The 22,015-nt window shown below is 41.7% G+C and overlaps 1 protein-coding gene across 1 annotated transcript in view; it reads left to right on the top strand.

Moving 5' to 3' along the window:
- Window positions 1–22,015, top strand: part of LOC138513681 (uncharacterized) — a 352,424-nt gene that overhangs the window by 271,932 nt on the left and 58,477 nt on the right. The gene's annotated exons all lie outside the window — the stretch shown is intronic.

Below are 22,015 nucleotides of genomic sequence, written 5' to 3'. Positions count from 1 at the left end.
CTAACAGAAAGTTCACCCTATGCTTTATTGTCCTTTAGTCTTCTGGCTAACCCTAAGCTACAATAAAAGAATGTTTCAGGTTTGACAAATACAAATTGTTTATAAAAACGATATCTTCAAAGTTCATGCCTATTCTTTTAGCACATCAATATTCTTAAGTCTCTCCACTACTAATAGTTCAATCACAATTCTCCTATGTCTCTCCACGACCTCTGATTCACTCGCAATTTTCAAAGGTCTCTCTACGATCTCTAGTTCACCCACATTTCCACTAATGGTAAAAACTACTTCCCACCTGTGCACAGGGTCCTTTTGAGGCCAACATTATTTTCTCTCTCCAGTCAGAGGTTCATCTACTTAGGTTCATCAAGGAGAACCCTGTACTCAGGCATTCCATCTGATACCAGGTTTTCTGGGTAGAACCGGTTTCTTGGTTCTCTCTTCCATGTTCCACCTGCTCTTGTGTTAGGGAATCTGTCCAGAGTAGCTTTTCCTCAGTTGATAGTAAATGAACTATCTCTTCCCAGGTAGAAGTCTCCCGGTGTATATAAGTAGTGAATGAATGCACATCTGCTTCCACCCGATCTTCGCACCTCTCAACCATTTCCCTGCCTCTTTTATAGGGGTGCACAAATGACAGGTCTTCTAGTCCGCTCCATGATTGGACCTTCCCTTCAGTGGTTTGTTTTATGTTTTCTATGGATTTTGTCTCTTGTTATGTTTCACTTGAAAAGTGGTCTTATTGTTCTCACCCTTCTGGTATTAGTTAGGTCCTAATTGATCTATAGAGTATTAACTGGTACGCACCAAGCCTTTTAACATAGGCTGCCATTTTGGATCTATCTGCAGCTCTGTGTTGTTCTGGGGCTAGTCAGCATTCTCTCGAGAAGCATGGTTTGCTGTTTCACCCAACCATGAGCGGTCTGCTCTTCTCTCTGAAGATACAATGGTGCACTGGCATTCTTGCATTTCTGTTCGTGTTCCACGGTCCGCAATAGCCATAGAGGTAGTAATATGTTATGGCTCTTTCCACTTTTTTAAATGATCAACATCATGTAATTGGTCTTTTCACCTTCTATCTCATTGTTTTATCCCATAATTCAACTCACCCGCTACGTCTATGAGCTCATATAGCCCATGCAATTTAGCCAAACATTTTTAGAAATGGGAAGGAAAACTACAACTTTGTCCCCAACTGTGGTATGTAAGGACTTTTGCTTTTCTCTTGTTGGAAGGTCGAACAATTATAAATCGTACTGCACAAAAGCAGTCTCACTGTCCTTTATTCATATTTGCAATATAAGGATTTGCGTCGGATGAACGCCTATTTGTACTAGGTACGTATTGTAAAAACAATAAGGAAATACTTAATAAACCAGTTTCAAGGTTCTAATGACTTGATGTGGGGTTCTTCATGTGCATCCTGTGCCTCAGGGTTACAATGCTCTTAAGCATAAAAGTCTCTGTCCCTCAGGGATGCACTATTCTAATAACAAGTCCAAAGTGATGGCCAATGGAAAGTGCAAACCTATGCTTCATAAATCATTTAGCCTCCTGGCTAACCCTAAGCTACAAGAAAAGAGTTGTACAGGTTTTGCCGACAACAATATTCATAAACCTATACTTTCAAAGTCTATCCTTATTCTAGAAAACATCTAGAAAGTTAACGCCCACCAGATGGTTTTCTATGCAGTACCCTCCTACAGATATGGTCTCTGGTCAGCATAGATTCTTTAGACCTCTTTACTGTCTCTCGTTCCTCGTAGCACATCAAGCTTATTAGGTCTTTCCACAAGCCCAAATGTACTTTAAGTTCCTTTAGGTCTCTCCATGGCCTCTGTTTAATTTAAAATGCTCTTAATAGCAATGACGATTTCTCCCACCGCCCTCTTTGCTCACGGTCCTTTATAGGCAGAAGATATTTTCTCCCTCCTGCCAGAGGTTCTCTTCTTAGGCATTAAAGCATGTCTGCTTCCTCTGAGTCTTCGCCGACCACTGGTTTTTCCCAGCCTCTATTATAAGGTTGGATGTGTGTCTCCTTTTCTAAGCCGGTCTAGGATAGGTCCTTCAACAATTTAGTGGCTTATTATAAGTTTTCTGATTGTTTTTCGCCTCTCATGATATTTCATTTAAACATGGTCTTATTATCTTACCCATTCTAGTCTTGGTTAGGTCTTCACTGATGTACAGATTGTTTATCAGTCAGCCCCAAGCCGTTAAACACAGACCGGGCCATGGTTGCTATTTTGAATCTTCAAATGTGTGAAATTGCGGCTCTGCTGTGTTTTGCAGCATTCAGCGTCCTCGCTGTGTACAAGATTTACAGTTTCTCCTGACAACAAGTGTTCTCCTCTTTCTGAAGAGGTACAGTGGTTTACTGATGTTCTCACTGATTTATTTCTGTCTGAGTTTGTCGGTCTGCAAACTTCAGCGGTTCACCTTTCATTCAATATTTCAGTCTGTTAAAGGGACGAGGTTAGACTTATCTTCATACTAACTGGTCCCTGCATTCTGGTCTTTTAATGGTATTAAGTTATTAGAATTCAGGAAACATTTCCAATTGTCATCTCTTTCCTGTTAGAGTCTGACCATCGTGGGGCATGGTGGGACTCACAGTGCTGGCTCATCTCTTTAGGCAAAGCTAGATCCATATGGATCAAAGGAATACTGTGTCTCTGAGGTAAGTGCAAGTTCAGGGAATCCTGCTCCATCCACCCTCTAGGGGGCACATCGGGTAGCATCTGGACAAACACAGTTCCCTGTGCCTCGGCCACCTCATCAAAAAGAATTGGGAGCTCCTCCAACTCATCACACTGTGTATTTCACAATTGTGGGTCCTTAAATGGCCTGTCATTGTGAAATGTAAATAAAACAGCAATTCTATTCCGGTTTGAGTGATAGAAATAAAAGTAGGATGGCCATGATTTATAGCGTTGCTGTCCAGGTTTAAAAATACTGGACAGTGGAGTCAAACATGGCCCTTCTGTGCATTACAAACATCCCTGTGATTGGTCCAAACAGACACAAGGGTAGCCTAAACGTTCCCAACACAGATATGAGTATCCCAATTGTGAATCAGCATACACTCATCTCTTTGGGGAAACAGTCCCTTATACCTCCCACCCCAAAAGGGGTGAAATCACTAAATTGCATTCAAGAGGGGGGATCAAAGATCAGAAAGTGTGTATCCCAGATGAGCACATTCTTTTCCCCATTACGTATCTCATTCCACTTTACAACAGTTCTAAAATGTACTCATGTAGCAATTGTTGTTCGACCCCTAAATAATAGGGGTTAGGTTAAAGTAACGTAAATACTTATCAACTAATAAATATGGTCTCATGGTAACCCCATTGTTACGCATCAGGGCTATTGAGAGGAATATCAAAGATTGTGGGATATCCTAGGAGCATGTAGCATGACAAAATTAAAGAGAACTTGCATTTTCTCAATTAAATTTATTAAATAAATTCAAACACTGCTGGTTTTGATGTATTTTATTTGACTCACAAAGACATTATGCTTAGGTGGTATAATGGAAGAGCTTTGAAAGTGAGATAGACTCCGTCAGTTGGTAGTAGGATCATCCTATTATATAATGAAGGAATCTGTATGACTTTGAAAGTTCCAATATTCTTCCACCTTAGCATAATTGTTGTCATCAATCGGTGAGAAAAGGGACCAAGAGCAGGAGTGATTTCATTCGGACACTGTTCTAAAACATCAACAAACTTTTTCACAGGAACATTTGGGACTCACCTTTTTTTAATTTCTTCAGGTGGGTAGAGGTTATGTCTGTAACGAAACACATAGCTCAATGGTGTATTTTCTCTTTCTTTTCTTCCTCAGACCATGGAGTATTATGCATGGAGCAAACCTTTCTAGACCGATTGAAATCTATATTCTCTAAAGCTGTTAATTATATGAAGAGTGTCCACAAGCCATCTGCATTGTGCCTCAGACAAAAAGTGAAGCTGAAAGAGGGTTGCTGTAGAAGCACAAGAAAGCACGGTGTCAAGTGTGATTCAACAGGTCAATTCCCACCTAATGAAACCTCAAGGACGATGAACATTTGTGATGCGCTCGAAGAAAAGAACAAGAGGCACCACCACTCACACGGGCAGGCAGGGCACCGCCCTCACCACCACCTTCATCAGCAGCTTCAGCACAGGGCAAACTCTTCATCAAGTTATGAGGGAAAAAACATCTTTAATAGACATCCTCGTCGTCATATGATGGTGGCACAATCGGCCTCAAAGCAAACAGATGCATTGCTGTTGTCGATAAATTTCAGATATCATGTTAACAATGAAAGAAAGAGGTTGGGTATCAGACACTCTATGTACCATTCAAATTCCACTGGCCTAGATTTGGGCTTTTCTGAAACCCAGGATTTGGACAAAAAACATGTTTCGCTCCTACCACAGTCGCTACTTGCCCTAGACAGCAGTGACACTGCAACAGGGCGCATTTTGTATGATGCTCGAGTTCAAAAAGTGCAATCCACAGACCTTCTGTCTTATGGTCATAGGCCCGCCTTGAGTGAGGAGGCAGTGTCACTAGCTTCCCTCCACCAAGAGCTCCACTATAGCAGACAGGTAGCTGCCAGGGAAACAAATAGAGCACAGCACTCCCATCAAACCCTCCCTCCCATCAACCGTTGGCATTATCTCACTCTCCATTCTAAGGGTAACTAGACCCAGATGCCAGCTATGAAAAATCAACAGACAGCAGTTAAATGATCTTCAGATAATGGCCCATAGATGGTCATTAGGATAAACTTTAGCCAAGAAAGACGGGTCTGGCCCTTAATGGACACATCAGGTCAGAGCTGTACGAGACCTCTTTGTGACATCTGGGATAGCTATTTATTGGTTGTTAATACATGTAGCACTCTTTATAGAACTTTGTTGTACAATATGACAAATTACAGGATTACAAAATAAACAATGTCCCTGTGTATTCATATTCTAGCGTGAAGTTGTGCAAATGAATAGACAAATTACTCATGTTAATGTATCACTTCATCTAGGGTTTTAACCCTGTTATTGGCTGCTGCATGAAGAAGGAATACTAAAGTGGGACCCTCACTAACCCTCAAGGTAGTGGTTGTTGTCATCAGCCTACCCAGAAGCATATATTGTGTCTAAATCTGTTGACAGAGGTTCACACCCCATCCTCTCATACCTGCATATTGGTTAGCTAAGCTCTCAGTGCCACTACCCTCTTATGTTAACCTAGGCAGGGTTTCCAAAGAGCCCTTTGTTATTTATATTACCTCATGGCACTGATCACCGTCATCAGACATGTTCTGCTGGTCCGTGGTTTTAGCTGTGGGATAGGTACTGGGAGTGATGCTTACTGTGGGGATCGGTTACCTATAGACACACCATATCTCTGGCATGTCTGGATTTATGAAGGTGATGTAGGAGCATTTGTGTTATTCCTTTGACCTTTTTCAGGGAAGATAACCTGGCACCATAAGCCCTTCCAGAAGCCCTTCCCCATCTCCTACCTGTCTGGGTTTGTTAAGGTCATGAGCATCAGTAAGAATCCTGCTTGGTGCTGTTAGGCGGGGTATACAGTGTTAATAACATAAAATAAATAACAAATCGCAGTTATAGCGAAACATAAATAACGAAAAATAACGATTTTTTAAAAAGAAAATATATGTGGGGGTGGGTTAAACGGTTAAATCCTGTGTGGAGGGGTTTGGGGTGGGTTTTAAGCAAAGGGAAACAGGTGTTTGAGGGGGGCAAAAAAAGGAAAACAAACTTTCGTTATTTTATTTGTTATTTATGTGTCAGCGGTAAAGGGTTGGAAACCTGATAGTAATGCACTTAACTAATTTCAACAGCATATGGATCATGTAGCAAACCTCTATAGTAACACTAGAGAAGCCAACTCCCTGATTACCACTTGCCATGACTGAGATCTTAAATTAACTTGTTCTGCTTATAGTATCAAAGAAAAAAGTAACACAATGTGCTCCCTGGTTTTCAGCACAACTAAACACAGAACGAAACAGCTTCTGGGTGCAGAAAGTAGGCAAACTCCCTCGCTGACACTACTCAGATCCTTAGACTGAGTGAGAAAAAATACAACATACAGAAAGCCATGCGTTTTTACTTCAAAATCCAAATTATCATTGCCATAAACTGACCAACATATTTTAGTTGCTAAAACATGAGCCAAAACGCACACCTCCGTCTCCAATACCACACAGACCAGAAAAATGCCAAGAATTGTCAGAATTGTGATCAAACTAGAGATGACAGATTCCAGTCCAGAACAACACTGCCAATGCCATTCCGACCAGCACTTTAGCAAAATGACAAGATTGTAATCATTAACATTAAGGTTGGACACAATACCAGATACCTTAACTATGGAATCGTACCCGCTGTTCTGTACATGCAGCTGTTCTGCGGCATGTTCTGCGCAGGTCCCATGCTGCATCACTGCCGGAATAACGCCCGGGACCACTGTATTGCATGTATTCCACCAAGTGTTGCACAAATAAAGAGTTAAAGAAAACAAAAACAAAATATGGGCTCTTACCAAAACTTCAGACTTTAGTGGCTCAACATCATCACCCGCTTTTTGGAGGAAGGTGCTTTCCAAGAAAACCTTACATTTTGCCAGATGAAATACTGCAACACAAATTAAACACAGCTCACTCATTTGACTTCAACAAGTCGCCCTATAAGTGTTTTTCGGTTTCTGGCTAAAATAATAGAATGGTTTCATGAAGCACAGTCAGGCTTTAGTCAAAGCTATTATTGAATTGAAACATACACTTTTAAAGTTGTTAATGATTCACTGGGCACCCTTGCCAAATGAGAAGCCTTCTTACTCATACTCCATCACCTTAGGGTAGAGTACAAGACCGTAGATCACCAAACTCTCCTTACACTATGAAATGCAGAATGGGTATACGATGGTGTGTATTCAGTGGTTCACCTATTTTCTGATTAATGAAACCCAAATAGTAAAGACTTGGGGAGGCTAAATCCAGACAGATTCCAGTGACATGTGGAGTCCATCAGGGCACTTTAATCTACCACATGCTGTTTTACCCCCTATATCAAGCCAGTGGGAAACCTAATCAAAAGCACAGCAATTATATCACGCATCAATATGCAAACACACTACATAGTTGAGCCTCGAAGTCACTACAGAGCATGTTATTATCCACCTTGCCACTTGGTTGGAGCCAATACAGAACTGGATGTCAATAAACTACTCAACAGTTAACCCAATGGAAACAGAGATCCTTCTGTTTTCATCTTCAACTTGCAACCTTCAGGTCCAACACAGATTGCCAGCTAGCCATAGGTTTTTCACCAATATTAGTTTCTAGAGCTAAATAACTTATTTTCTATTATGTATTATTTATTTATTTATTTATAGAGTGCTGCAGCCCGCAGGCATCAGAGCGCATTCCATGTAGACAGGGACATAGTAATAAGACAACGTATAGGGCAGGACATCAGGTTCCAAGGGTAGATAGCTCAGCGGGTTGAGCACTCACTGCTGTTCTCTGAGCATGATCTGCAGGTCGCAGGTCCGAATCCCGGCAAGGCCAAGTCAGCCTTCCATCCTACCGAGGTCAATAAATGAGTACCAATTTCAGTTTGGTGATATTGTATGTAAATATGTGCTCTGTAAAGCACTTTGGATAAAGGCGCTTTATAAATAACCCATCATTATCATTAGATAGGGACGGTGACTTTATTTGGGTCTTACGTTTTTTCCTGAAGCATAGGTAGCTCATTTCTGATCTTAACGTCATGGGCAGTTCGTTCCATTTGATGATGGCCTTGGACGAGAGGTCCCTGCCTAGTCCCTTTGTCCTTTTTGCTGGTATGACGTGTAGGAGACCTTTGTTTGTTGATCTGAGGTTGCAGCTTGGCTCATACCACTTGAATTGTTTCTTTAGGTATGCAGGAGCATTTCCAAATAGACAGCGGTGAACTAGTGTCAATGATTTGAATGTAATACGGTCCTCTATGGCAACTCAATGTAAGTCTCTCCTGTCACCTGTGATATGATATGATTGGTTATTTATAACGCGCTTAATACCGAGAGGTTTCTAAGCGCAGGCCCGGGTATCGAACCTGTTTTGCGGTCCTAAGGGCCGCCAACGCCTGCATTAAAGCGGTCACTGGGTCCCCGGCGGAGGGATTCATACTCTGAACGGCCAAAGGCTTCACAGTCTGTTATGGACTTGATGGTCGTGCAGAGTATGAATACCTCCGTCCCCAAGTACCACACAGACAACACCAGAAATACTGCCTGTGCGGTCTTTGAGGCCACAGGTGTGGTAGTCCGTTGGGCCTGGATTCAGGAACAGCCAGAAGAACCCCTTGAACGCTGTAAGGCAATGGATTGTGAGATTATGTACAGAGCAGGAGGCGTAAACACAAGAACACAGGTAACTTGACACTGCTTACCTATGTGTACTTGAAAGGTCACCCAGAGAAGTGAGGAAGAACTGGACCCCGGGGCAGTAGCTGGATGAGGTCAGGGGTATAGAGGGGCAAACACCTAGCATGGGGCCTGAGGCCAAGTTCCAAGATAAAGAGACGTGATCCGTAGAGTATCCAGGGACAATACCGTGGTCAGGCAACAGGAGGTCTAAAAGGAGGTCTAAAATCCGAAACAGTAATAAGGGTGCAGGCAGAGCAATCCGTGGAGCAAAACGTAGTCAGGTAACAGGAGGTCCAAAGTTCGAACAGTAGAAGGGTGAGGCAGAGCAATCCGTGGAGCAAAGCGTAGTCAGGCAACAGGAGGTCGAAGTCCAAAACAGAATGAGGGAGCAGGCAAAACAGTCTGTGATTAAAGCGTGGTCGAGGAAACAATCCGTAATTCAAAACCGTAGAACTAAGCGTCACGTAATCCAGGAGGAAAACAGCTGTGAAGCAACGCTCCTTGTTTCCGGACACCTTTAACCAATGGCAGAAGTCACGTGATGCATGACACGGAAGCGTTGCTGCGTGATGGAAAATCACGTGATCAGTGACGCGCGGGTCTCTGTGGGCAGCGCAAGGCGCTATGATGAAACGGAATCCTCCAGTTCAGCTGCCAAGAAAGGGAGGGGCGATAGACGCCAGGTCTGCCATGCTGCAATCTACCATGATGGGCGAGGGGGCGCAAGGAAGTACGTGAGCCAGGGTGCGTGTGTGGGGTAGTGGGAGGGACGGAGGCCGAGGGCGGGGAAAGAGCACCTGTAGGGGGTGCACTTGGTGCGGGAGACGTGACAGATAGATTGTTAAGGTAGACTTCATCACCCAACAGTTTTGGTAAATTAAGTTTCCATTTCAAGATTTCATATTTTGTTTCTGACCAGAGTTACAGGTGGAGTTTTTGAAAACAACAATAGTTACATTCATTATGTGAGAGTATTGGACCATATTTCCCCTTCCTGTATATAGGGATTCATTTTTAGTTGATAGTGCATTTTCAATTATCCCTAAAATACGTACTAACGATATTGTCAGAGCCATGCTGCCACCATACATACATCTTTCCCAAAGTGAAGATTTCGAGATGTCTGTATCTTTCGGAGCATAAATCCCCAAATACTTATTTCTGTCGTTTTCAAAGTTAAAACAATCAACCACAAGATGTTTCAAGATTTCAGGTGTTCCACTATCACAAAATCGACAGTTCAAATTAGTTAGTACACTGTCGTTGTTACTCCAATGATGAATTCTCTCAAGTGTGTGACACTGGTTCAATTTAAACCTCATGTATACTTGACGTATCTTTCTTGATGGACATTGAGAAAGATAAGGCGATCTAAGTTCTCGCTTCCTTGGTCTTGTCGCATATTCCTGATATGACATGTAAGTATTATTGCAATCCAGAGTTGCAGACCAATCACGATCATATAAATTTCGCTTGACTTTTGGAAGGTGCATAACAAGGTCAGAAATAGTACAGTCAGATTCATCTAAGATGGTTTTCATTTGACTATCATATTTGTTCAGGGATTTAATTTTGGCGGAGTCGAGTAACCTATTTAGATCAAAATAGAGGGAGTTTTGATAAGGAGCCTTGATATCGGCATATCTCGAAAGTATCCGCCATGACCATCTTGCAGCAAGAGAAGAGAGACCAATTTCGTGTCTTATGATTGAGTTTGGGACAGATGAAGATAGTCCCAAGGTGCTTTTCCATAGGTTGCCCTGTATTTGGTTTAGAATTCCACCTATGTCCAAGAGGCACATATCCAACCCAAATAGAAGAATTGGTTCCACTTTCAACAAGTAGAACTCAATTAGCGGTATCAATGAAAACTCACAAGTTGTTTGAATTAACACCTTCATCATTGATGCTAGAGGACGCACCTTCATCTTTAGGTGGGATTGCCAGAATTTAGAATATTGGTCATTTAAAGGGTAGCCAAGATAGCGAATTGAGGTTGCACATTCTATTTCATTTCCATTCAGTTTCCAAGTGTATGATTTGATTTTTTTATAATTGCGAAAGATGACACATTGTGATTTGGAAGAGTTAGGTAACAAATTATGTAGTGCAGCAAATTTGGAGAATTGGTCCAATTTAAGTTGTAATCCACTAGGGGTACGATCAAACAATACGATGTCATCAGCAAAGCATAGCCATGATATTTTTACATCACCTAGTTTAACAGGATGCATGCCAATAGTATTCCATAGCCTATCCATATCGCAAAGATATAGATTAAACAATGTGGCGGCTAGGTTGCAACCTTGTTTGACACCAGTTTTGGTGATAATTGGAATTGTAAGCGCACCATCATTGGTGATCCTTATTTGAAAAGTTGTTTGATTATGTAGCAGTGCAATCAATTGAACCATCCTTTTCGGAAAACCCAGTTTTAGAGGTTTGATCCATAGTACTTCTCTTATGACAGTGTCAAATGCACTACTTAAGTCAAGTGCCGCCATATATACAGCTCCATTATCAGGTATTTTAGTTTGTGCAAAAATATGTGATATGATAAGTGCATTTAGCGAGGTACCCATGTACTTACGGAAACCAGTTTGAAATTTAGAATAGATGTTCTTCGTTTCTATAAAGTTTTGTAGACGCTGCAATAGAATGATAGAAAAAACTTTTTCTGAAGCGTCCATAAGTACGATAGGTCCGTAATTAGAAGGTGATTCTGGGTTCCCTTTCTTATATATTGGAATAATAATGGCATTTAGCCATGACCTCGGGATTTTATTGGTCGTCAATATATGTGAGAATTTGGTGTAAAGAATGGCACCCCAAAAAAAGGGGTCATCTTTTAGAATACAGGCAGGCAAACCATCGGGCCCGGCTGCCTCTGAATGGTTCAATGCTTTGATTGCATCAATGATTTCCTCCATAGAAAAAAGTGTACATTCATTGCATTTGTATTGAATTATTCCAGAATCAAAGTGTTGGAATCGAAGGGGTAGAACATACTTATTTTTAATATGATCTAACCATATCGAAGCAGGAATTGGAGACCCTAAATCGTGCGCCGCGACTCCTTTTTTGTTGTTTAATATTGCCCAAATATTTCTCGTGTTATTTGTGATGATGTACTTCATCATTTTTTGATTAGCAGAACGTTTCATGTTCATTTTTATAATTTTTAGAATGCGACTATATTTCAGTTTTATCACATTTTTTGCTTCGTAATAATTAGCATTATTCAATGATCGTCGATTTAATTCTCTTAACAGACAATTTTTTTCTCTTTTCATTTTAGCAATTTCAAAATTGTATCCCACAGCGACAGTTGACTTGTACCATGCCGTTCTTTGCGTGAGATATTGAATATGCTCTTTGATAATTTGGGTGTTCCATTCTTCTCTAATATGAGCATTAGTGGCCAAATCTTGAGTATGAAGCACCCGAATTACGTCTCTTTGTACCAAATAAGATAGTTCTCTACACATATTCAGATGCCAACCAACCGAGGTCTGTGCACGATGAAGGGTCACCATCCCCAGTGCGGCATCTTTATTCAAGATTGCCAAGTCACATCTTAGTCTAATGCAGATTGGGTTATGGTCACTTTGTGTGTCGTTAATAATTAACACATTTTTAGCCATATTGATTAAAGGGGTAGAGACAAAAAAGTAGTCTATGTATGATGTACAAAGCCCCCTCGACCAAGTCCCTCTATGAGGGCAAACTTCATAGTCTACCATTTGAATGTTCCATTCCTTGAAATAGGCTACCCAACGCTTGCCCATGGTTACTGAGGAGCCGATGGAAGAGTTACGTTTAGATTTTAGGTTAGGCATAGAAGGTGAGCATACAGCATTGAAGTCGCCCCCAATAACAATCATATAGTTCGGATTTCGAACCTTAGCCTCTTCTAGTATGTCATCCATGGTGTCAAATGCATCCTCTATAGAGGAAATTATAGGATTAAAATAAACACAAACAACTAAAAACACACAAGTCGTCAACCCAATGGGGAGAAACTCAATTGCCAACATGCCATTTTTCGAGTAAACAATCTTAGATTTATGATTAATAGCATTGTTGACAAGTATAGCGATCCCCCCGAACAGGCGACCCATTTGACCCTTTCCTGCAACCATGCAAAAGTTTGAAAAAGCCCATTTTTAGAAAATGTGTTGACCAGTGCTCTAAATTCTTTTTCCCACAACTGTTCCAGGACACAATTTTGAGTTCCTGTAGGTTAGAGTCATTGTCAACACATGTCTATGATTTGTTTTGTTTATTTGAGAATTCAAGGATGGAGGTCATTAGAGGGGCTAACCATGAGATGTTTGAAGTTGCCCCCACCAGTTCTGAGATTTTAGATATAAGTTCAGCAGTTTGGGCAGGGACAGCCTGTGGATTGATTAATGCCCCCCCCCAATTTCTTCGTCTGGTTTTGAGGGTTCATTTAGGAATGTATCTGCCTCCTCAATAGTCCTAAACAAACACAATGTTAGCCCACGGGATTCAAAGTCCTCCCTGTGTGCCCACAATAACCTAAGTATTATGACGGATTGTGGAGCACAGATCATTCTTAGATTGTTGTGATTAGCCAACCTCAACCACTCAATATCGTCTGAGTGAAGGGTCATCAGTTGCGGACTGCCCTTAAAGATGTTAAACAGGAAAGATCTATTAAATCTCTGTTTACCATTTATAGCCTGATTGCTAGAGCAGCCCAAAATGTACCTTGTATCTCTGCTAAATGAATATTTGATTTCATCGTGTTCAGAACTGTCTCGAGATTGAGACTTGCTGTCCTTGATGTCACTAGCACTTTGCACTTCGTTTCCCTCTGAGTTAAGTCCCGCCTCGCAGTCATTGTTTAGAATTAGGTTTTCAGGAGAGGTACTTTGGTTTTCATTACTAAATGGTATTGCCAAGTTGGTCGAATTACTAGTAAGTGGAGGATTAACATTTAGAGGACAGATTTTTTTTGTTTGGGCACTGCACCCATATTCAATGTCGGCGTGCGTTCTTTCTCCAAGCCCTTTACAGAGGTTTTTTTTTCAATAAGGGGATAGAAGGTCGATAAACGACGTTGTGTCCAGGTTCCTGAAATCACTTGATCGCCCTCACCCTGACCATCTCTGGATCGCATCTTGTTGTTACCCTTTTTTTTAGTTTCATTTGGTGTACAAGTAGGTGGTACTACATTTAATACAGCCTTGGATTCATCATCCAGTTGGGTCAGGTCGATCCTTGGCTCGTTTAAGGAACCCATAGATGAGTGAAGGACCGACAGTTTGAACTTTATTATTTTTCACAGTGTTTTTGTTTTTTTTATTTTTTTTTGTTGTTTTCCTTAGTAGCATATTTATTATCAAAGTTTACTTGTACAATATTATTTTTTTTCTTGAGTTTATTTTCTCTTTTTAGAGCCCTAACGTGAGCACACTTCATTTTTCGAGATAGAAAGATTGTTTGTTTACCTTCTGAGTCACTATCCTCACACCCAATGTTTAGTGCTTCATCTTGTTCACTCGTTTTATCCAAATTTGCAGCAATTATTGAATCACATCTTATTTGTTCTGCTTCCGCTTCGTCAATAGCATTCATTAGTGGAGAAGGACTACTAGGTGGATCCTCCTTTGGAATTGCCAATGAACCAATTTTGTCAACATAGTCACATAGTCTCCCCCCACCATTTTTCAATTCTAAATGCTGTCTTGTTAAGAAGCAGAGTAAGTCGTCCAGTTTCTGTTAATTTTCCTTGACTTCAGCCGTTAATTTAGTTGTTGCCAAAATCTCTTTAGGAGGATAGACCTCCTTTGGACCTTCTGCAACAGCTGAGGCATACGTACGTGACTCAGAAGTCTTTAATTGGGCAGGATCAGTTGTTTGAGTAAATTGATTCCTGCGCGTCTGTTCGGTAGACGTTAGTACTTTTAGTAAACATGCATCAACAAGACCCTGTTTTTCTGATTGTGCTACTGCTTGAGTCAACAGAATACCCTCAATTTTCGAAACTTTTTTAGATAAATCCATCATTACTTCCTTTAAGGAGTTGATGTGCAAGTTGGGTAGATCGTGGCCCTTATCCAATAAGTATAATAAGGATGAGATCACCGGGAAGTTGGATAGGTCTTCATCATCTTTTTGGCCCAAATACATTGGTTCTGTAGTTTTGTCAGTGTAAAAGCCAACCCTTTCCTCATGACAAATATCTTCATCAAAAGTTTTATTTCTGAGTGGGTCAGGTTCAGAGTTTGGCCCTTTAACAACTTTCCCATTGTTGGTTATGGGGGAACTACACGAGGGTCTCATTGGTCTTTCACAATGGTAATTTTCAGACCCTCCAAAAGAATGCATAGAATGACCCTCTTGTATGTTGTGCAGACAAATTCTTTCCACTTCAGATGGTAGAAAAACAACCGGTGAGTGAGAGGTAAGAGAAATTCTGCATCGTTTTTCCCATTCACTAACAAGTGCAGGTGCCATAAAGGATACATCCAAAATAGTGTTTGGTAACACTGATTGAGTATTAGTATGAGTTATAGCTTTCTGATTACTGTGTGTGTCTTTATATATTATTACGGTGTTAGGTTTATTTTTGTCAGTAGCATTATTTGCATCCACATCCTCAACGATGTCGTTTGGCATGCAAAAGGGCGGTTGCTCATTTGTGGCATCATTGGGTTCCGTAGCTAGTGATTGCATGCTGTATGGAATATTATTTAAGTCAGTGATACGATCATCATAAATCGATACCTGTAGTGCAATAAGGTTTGGTTCTGCACCGGAATTGTGTAGTAACACAGGGTGAGTTACATTTAGACTTTTGCCGCTGCGTAGGCTGCCCACCATTTTGCTTTGTAGTAGGGTACTCCAGTTACCCCCAATTACTTAAAGAGGGATCTAACTAGAGTGTCCAGTTCAGAGAACCTAATACAAGGAATAACCAAAGTAAATCTGTGTGCTTTAGACGTTCAAATCCAAAAGCCGATTTGGTTTATTTACAAATACAAGTTGGTTTAGTTACAAATATTTAATTTTAGCCTAATGTACCAAATATGGCCATGCAAGCGCTCAGAACTTTGTGCTTCACCTAACACCCTGCCAACCCGCCGAACAGCCCAACAGCCACTTTCCAATGCCACTTGCAATGCGCGCGCGCGATGCGCGAGAGCCCCAGTAAATAAGGAAAACCAAACTAATGCAGACGAATATGGGGGCGTGGCCAAAGGAAGCGCTGTAGAGAGAGAAGAGAAAGCTCTAGTAAGAACCAAGGTAAGTAAGAAACTCACCGCGGTCCGCAGTGCATAGCACAAAATGCACAGAATGTACAGAATGAAAAAATAACACAACGTGTCAGTCCAAAGTTTAGTCCATTACTTGTATGATGGTTGATGTAGTGTTACGGCAAGTAGACACTCCAAGGGGGCTTCCTCTCGCCGACAGAGGCGATTTTCACAGCAGAGCCGAGCAGGGGGAAAACTGAACGGCGTCCTTCCAGGCCAACAGCCACTTTCCAATGCCACTTGCGATGTGCGAGAGCCCCAGTAAATAAGGAAAACCAAACGAATGCAGATGAATATGGGGGTGTGGCCAAAGGAAGCACTGTAGAGAGAGAAGAGAAAGCTCTAGTAAGAACCAAGGTAAGTAAGAAACTCACCGCGGTCCGCGGTGCAGAGCACAAAATGCACAGAATGTACAGAATGTACAGAATGAAAAAATAACACAAAGTGTCAGTCCAAAGTTTAGGCCATTACTTGTATGATGGTTGATGTAGTGTTACAGTAAGTAGACACTCCAAGGGGGCTTCCTCTTGCCGACGGCTGCGATTTTCACAGCAGAGCCGAGCAGGGAGAAAACGGAACGGCGTCCTTCCAGCCCAACAGCCACTTTCCAATGCCACTTGCGATGCGCGAGAGCCCCAGTAAATAAGGAAAACCAAACGAATGCAGATGAATATGGGGGCGTGGCCAAAGGAAGCGCTGTAGAGAGAGAAGAGAAAGCTCCAGTAAGAACCAAGGTAAGTAAGAAACTCACCGCGGTCCGCGGTGCATAGCACAAAATGCACAGAATGTACAGAATGTACAGAATGAAAAAATAACACAAAGTGTCAGTCCAAAGTTTAGTCCATTAATTGTATGATGGTTGATGTAGTGTTACGGCAAGTAGACACTCCAAGGGGGCTTCCTCTCGCCGACGGCGGCGATTTTCACAGCAGAGCCGAGCAGGGGGAAAACTGAACGGCGTCCTTCCAGCCCAACAGCCACTTTCCAATGCCACTTGCGATGCGCGAGAGCCCCAGTAAATAAGGAAAACCAAACGAATGCAGATGAATATGGGGGCGTGGCCAAAGGAAGCACTGTAGAGAGAGAAGAGAAAGCTCTAGTAAGAACCAAGGTAAGTAAGAAACTCACCACGGTCCGCGGTGCAGAGCACAAAATGCACAGAATGTACAGAATGTACAGAATGAAAAAATAACACAAAGTGTCAGTCCAAAGTTTAGGCCATTACTTGTATGATGGTTGATGTAGTGTTACGGTAAGTAGACACTCCAAGGGGGCTTCCTCTCGCCGACGGCTGCGATTTTCACAGCAGAGCCGAGCAGGGAGAAAACGGAACGGCGCCCTTCCAGCCCAACAGCCACTTTCCAATGCCACTTGCGATGCGCGAGAGCCCCAGTAAATAAGGAAAACCAAACTAATGCAGACGAATATGGGGGCGTGGCCAAAGGAAGCGCTGTAGAGAGAGAAGAGAAAGCTCTAGTAAGAACCATGGTAAGTAAGAAACTCACCGCGGTCCGCGGTGCATAGCACAAAATGCACAGAATGTACAGAATGAAAAAATAACACAACGTGTCAGTCCAAAGTTTAGTCCATTACTTGTATGATGGTTGATGTAGTGTTACGGCAAGTAGACACTCCAAGGGGGCTTCCTCTCGCTGACGGAGGCGATTTTCACAGCAGAGCCGAGCAGGGGGAAAACTGAACGGCGTCCTTCCAGGCCAACAGCCACTTTCCAATGCCACTTGCGATGTCCGAGAGCCCCAGTAAATAAGGAAAACCAAACGAATGCAGATGAATATGGGGGTGTGGCCAGAGGAAGCACTGTAGAGAGAGAAGAGAAAGCTCTAGTAAGAACCAAGGTAAGTAAGAAACTCACCGCGGTCCGCGGTGCAGAGCACAAAATGCACAGAATGTACAGAATGTACAGAATGAAAAAATAACACAAAGTGTCAGTCCAAAGTTTAGGCCATTACTTGTATGAAGGTTGATGTAGTGTTACGGTAAGTAGACACTCCAAGGGGGCTTCCTCTCGCCGATGGCTGCGATTTTCACAGCAGAGCCGAGCAGGGAGAAAACGGAACGGCGTCCTTCCAGCCCAACAGCCACTTTCCAATGCCACTTGCGATGCGCGAGAGCCCCTGTAAATAAGGAAAACCAAACGAATGCAGATGAATATGGGGGCGTGGCCAAAGGAAGCGCTGTAGAGAGAGAAGAGAAAGCTCCAGTAAGAACCAAGGTAAGTAAGAAACTCACCGCGGTCCGCGGTGCATAGCACAAAATGCACAGAATGTACAGAATGAAAAAATAACACAACGTGTCAGTCCAAAGTTTAGTCCATTACTTGTATGATGGTTGATGTAGTGTTACGGCAAGTAGACACTCCAAGGGGGCTTCCTCTCGCCGACGGAGGCAATTTTCACAGCAGAGCCAGGCAGGGGGAAAACTGAACGGCGTCCTTCCAGGCCAACAGCCACTTTCCAATGCCACTTGCGATGTGCGAGAGCCCCAGTAAATAAGGAAAACCAAACGAATGCAGATGAATATGGGGGCGTGGCCAAAGGAAGCACTGTAGAGAGAGAAGAGAAAGCTCTAGTAAGAACCAAGGTAAGTAAGAAACTCACCGCGGTCCGCGGTGCAGAGCACAAAATGCACAGAATGTACAGAATGTACACAATGAAAAAATAACACAAAGTGTCAGTCCAAAGTTTAGGCCATTACTTGTATGATGGTTGATGTAGTGTTACGGTAAGTAGACACTCCAAGGGGGCTTCCCCTCGCCGACGGCTGCGATTTTCACAGCAGAGCCGAGCAGGGAGAAAACGGAACGGCGACCTTCCAGCCCAACAGCCACTTTCCAATGCCACTTGCGATGCGCGAGAGCCCCAGTAAATAAGAAAAACCAAACGAATGCAGATGAATATGGGGGCGTGGCCAAAGGAAGCGCTGTAGAGAGAGAAGAGAAAGCTCCAGTAAGAACTGTAGGGTATTTTGTGGAGATTTGGGGCCTGACAGTATTTTATTACCGCCGAAAAATAACTTAGCAATAATCACTCTTTGTATTCAGATTTGGCCATGTGCAACAATAATACAATGGACATGCATTATTTCAGCACCCAGACCTGCATATTTGGTATACGTGGTTGGTGGTATTTTGGTGAGCATAATTCCCTTGTTTTATTTGTGGCCCCAATGTCCAGAATCCCTTATCTTTGCTTAGATTTTTCGTGTGATCACTAGAGAGACCTCAGACCTACATTTTAGGAATACCACATTTTTCAGTGATAGTGTTGGTGTGCCACCATGGGCGAACTCACTGACTTATTTACGACAGAGAGCTATATATGGTAGTCTTGTGGTAATTTCCACTACCTTATATACGGTAGGGAGCTATGTTCAGAGAGTCTCTCTTCCCGTTGGCTCATGTACCTCCAACGAGCTATGCTACAGTCACTCACAATTATTCATACTGATTCTGACATGCACACATCTGTCTTAAAATGACCATTGCACTGTTTAAAAATCTCCCCACATCATCGGCATTGTAATGGTAAATAGTAAATACACCACCCGTCTGTTTTCAAATATTTTTCTGTATTATAAAAGTTGCATTTAAACACGATCTCATTCTTTACAGAAATAAATAAAATGGTACAGTAAAAGCATTGTCTATGACACACTGCAAAGAGCGTGGCGGAGAACAGAACTCAAATTGCAACATTGGTATTTGATTAAGACACGCACAGGAATCCCCTTTCCTACACTGACTGCATCTTTTCGTGCACACACGGCTCCCACGCTTATGTAATTACCTTATCTGTTCAAAGTTTTCTTCAGCTGTTCTCTTTCGGAATGTGGTTCCCTTGAAAATTAACCCCAGTAAAAGGATCGCCTTTCCTTTTCAAACCGGGGTCATTGCCTGGAATTCTCAGCTTTTGCAGATAGGAATGCCTCCAACCAGGAAAAGGTCTTCCTCCCAGCTCTGCCAAATCTTGACTGTAGCAGGACGCAGAAATCTGCATTCAGTCAGGAGTCCCACAGCCAGGTCTTCTCCCCAGTAGTGCAGAAAAATGTCTGCCTGTCTTTTTCCCCGTTACTGCCCACTAAAACTTTCATCTCAGCCCTCTGTATGACGTGTCCCAATGAAATCCATCATCTCTCATCCTCCTACTCTCAACAATAGCTTCGCTTATACATTTGCAATTGTTGCAAATCTGACTTCCTTCTTCCTGCAGTTACTGTGCACAAAAACACGGAGAAGCAGGCAGAGAAGAGAAGAAAAAAAAATCTGCACACACATTTAAATGGCTTTCAGAGTATGCCTAATTCTGCAGTGGAGAACACATTTTATTAGTGGGTTATGTTAAATAAGGTTTTATTAGTCAGGTTAATGGTTAATAGGTTAGCTGTTAATTTTCAAATGTGTCTCTCGCACCATAGGCATTTCAGGTGAAAAATAGTGTGCATTTTTAAATGAGCACGTGTGCTTTTAACTGTAAAAATAGATTTGCATCTTATATGTTAAAATCGTTTTTGACTGAATAGCCTGTCTTTCCTTGTTAATCTGGTAACCCATATAGCAATGCACCGCACCCTTGTGGTGGTGCTGCAAAAAAAATGTGCTACTTGTGCAGTAGTGCTGTACTCTATACTGTTTGCTACCTGTGTAGTAGTGTTGTACTCTGTGCTGTAACACGCCAAATATCCTTACATACCCTCCTTTTGTTTTTAGAATCTGGCCACGATTCAAGCCAATTCCTAAAAACAACTTGTTCTTTCTTTTTCTTTTAAAATGCATGTGTATTGGGATATCTTTCTCTTCCTGACGTAGTCTGTAAAATCAGTAACATTTTCATTTTTACTGATAGCACAATCAACCATCCACCCATGATTAGCACCAGGATAGCCAAACCCACTATTGAGCGTTCCCCCCAGGTTCCCCAATTAAATCTTTCCACTTCTATTATGCCCAGATTACTAATTGTAATATTGTTTTTTCTCAAATTCATTTTTATAACATGTCTTTCTTTGTGATTCAATAAATATTCCACATCCGGATCTATTGGAAAAGTATCCCTTTGAAAAAAATCGATATTTTCCACTTGGCTTTCCCAAACATCATTTGTTACATGAAACAATGTTAATCCCCCAATTGACACAATTGCATCCTTTGGAACCTGTAAATAAAAAACATTATATTTCACCTTTTTAACCACGTATGTTCCATGGTTTAAATGTACTACCGTCATGTTCTTTAAGCAGGTGCTGACCAACCATTTACCTCTGACCATCTTAGCCTGTGCCATTTCTTCACTCCCCATATTACTAATAATCACTTCACATCCCTCTGATATACTTGGGTCAGATTTCAACCCACAAATAGCATCTGTGGCATCAGGAACAAACGGTTTACCTGGACACATATAATTTTGTTCTTTAAATGTTACACATGTTTCCAGGTTTGGTATTAAATAAACTTCAGGTTCCCATGACTGATATGCCACCACTTCTGGAGTCTTAATCTTAATGAATTTGTCCTCTTGCCAAAATCCCACGTTGTGTACCCACTTCGTTTGATAAATAAGTTCAGGGGCTACAAATGGGATGCATATCAAAAATCCGATCTCTAGTCTTTCCAAGTCCACATATAACGGCATTGCATTCCCCATTTCGAATGCAATTTTTACCTGTATAAGGTCAATTTCCCTCCTGGTCAATCTTTCTATCATTTGACGAATGATATCCTGCGAAACAAAATACAAGGGAATATGTCCTTGAATCAATTGTGAAACTGCAGTTTGAACTTCTCTCATATAATTCGTTAATAGTCTATCAACAGGACTCATTATGTTCAATATTTCATTTAAAGTTCTGTCATGCTTAAGTATTATTTTAGTCGCCCGTTGCATCACATCCGCTTGTTCATTTAGAATGATTGCAGTTTCATTTATGAATCTTACTTGTTCATCCAGTCCCCCTCTAATTCCATCTAATGTCTTTTGTATTATTTCTAGGTCAATACTCAGTTGTTGTGCTTTAGTACTCAGTGTTCCTACCGAAATAGAATTGGCTGTTGATATTGTGGTACCTATTATTGCTCCAATTATAGACATTACCATTGATACCGCGAGCATCACCGCACCTCTCTTTCCTCTCTTCTTCTTAATGTCTGCTGAATTCACAAATGTTTTTTCCAATTGCATTAATATATCTCTTATTGACTGCTTAGTGTCCTCTTTTCTTATTTCCAGCCACTCTTTAGTCTGTTCAATCTTAATTCCGGTATTGTTCAAGTGTTTTTC

The sequence above is a fragment of the Ambystoma mexicanum genome, chromosome 12, assembly GCF_040938575.1.
Source record: "Ambystoma mexicanum isolate Mex_15411 chromosome 12, UKY_AmexF1_1, whole genome shotgun sequence".
NCBI lineage: Eukaryota > Metazoa > Chordata > Amphibia > Caudata > Ambystomatidae > Ambystoma > Ambystoma mexicanum.
The sequence above is the reverse complement of the archived record's forward strand: the minus strand, read 5'-3'. Positions and strand labels throughout refer to the sequence as shown.